Raw genomic sequence first — 1,374 nt, 5'->3', positions numbered from 1 at the left:
AGTTTATTCTTTCTCAATACAACTTTGCAATACACTTAATTTCCACACTTAAACACACGCTATAATTCTCAACGAACGATTCACGAGCTTTACTTATTACAGCGTTTGACTCAATTGTCCGTCCATATCTTCAATCTCTATGTCTGCTATATAATTCTAATTCCGATTAATTGTCTGGCGCACTTATATACAAGAATAGAGGGCGCCTAACAAATACTAGATTATCGGTGATGTTCCCGGATCTTTCTAGAACTCATTACGTGACTTCCGCTGTCGTAACATTATCTTATTAAGAGTTTGAACTTCCTCGAATCTTAAAATCATAAATAATATTCAACGTTAAACTGGTACACAATTAAAAACATTTTATTTAGGCCTATCTATGACCTTCAAAAAGTTGAATCTTATCGCAAATGGTATGCAGGCGCATGCATAATATTCCTTACATACATTTATTTATTTATTTAAGAATGTTTCAAACAGTTTTGCGTATGCACAGTTCCAACCATGATTATAAGTTTAACAATTGCGGACTGTTAAAAAAAAATTGATTAATCTCTTTATTTCCTTTTGATCTAGTTGTTGTTTGTTTTGGATAATTTTAAGTTAGCGTAACATGCAATTTACCGTGTAGAAATGGACAATAAGATGTTTATAACTAAAAGATAGGGAGCTACGTACTGTTACGACAGCGGAAGTCACGTGACTCTGGTAACACGTCATGATTTTCTAGAAGGATTGTGACTGTTCCTGGCAACTCTAGTGTTTGCCAGACGCCCTCTATTTTTATATATAAGCCCGGCAAATAAAGCCTGGCGAGAAAAACAAGCGCAGTTGCAGAGATAGATAGATCGATAAATATAGAGACAGATAAATGAGTCAAGTGAGCGGTAGTGACCGTAAGGAAAGTGCGTGAAGCGTTGTGAATTACAGCGTGTGTTTAAGTTAAAATGACCGTGGAAATTCTGTGTATTGCAAAGTTGTATTGAAAAAGAATAAGCTAGTTTTATTTAAGAAAAAACTTGTATCGTTGAAGTTCCTCGGGAAGAACTTTTACGGAAATTAAAAAACGACCCAGAGACATAACAAATTGGTGTCAGAAGTAGGATTGAAAAAAAAAAGAAGATGGAAACGGGAAGCGGCAAATCAAACTACAGCAGATTTGATGGCAGCAATACAAGAACAGCAAAAGAAACAAGAAAAACGAGAAAAGAAACAAGAAGAGAGATTACAGCAGTTGTTGGAGGAAAAAGAAAAGAAACAAGAAGAATGAGAAAAGAAAAAGAAGAGAGATTACAGCAGTTGTTGCAGGAAAAAGAAAATAAACAAGAAGAATGAGAAAAGAAAAAGAAGAGAGATTACAGCAGTTGTTGC

This window comes from Limulus polyphemus, unplaced genomic scaffold, assembly GCF_000517525.1.
Source record: "Limulus polyphemus unplaced genomic scaffold, Limulus_polyphemus-2.1.2 Scaffold2532, whole genome shotgun sequence".
In the NCBI taxonomy this organism is placed as follows: Eukaryota; Metazoa; Arthropoda; class Merostomata; order Xiphosura; family Limulidae; genus Limulus; species Limulus polyphemus.
The sequence above is the reverse complement of the archived record's forward strand: the minus strand, read 5'-3'. Positions refer to the sequence as shown.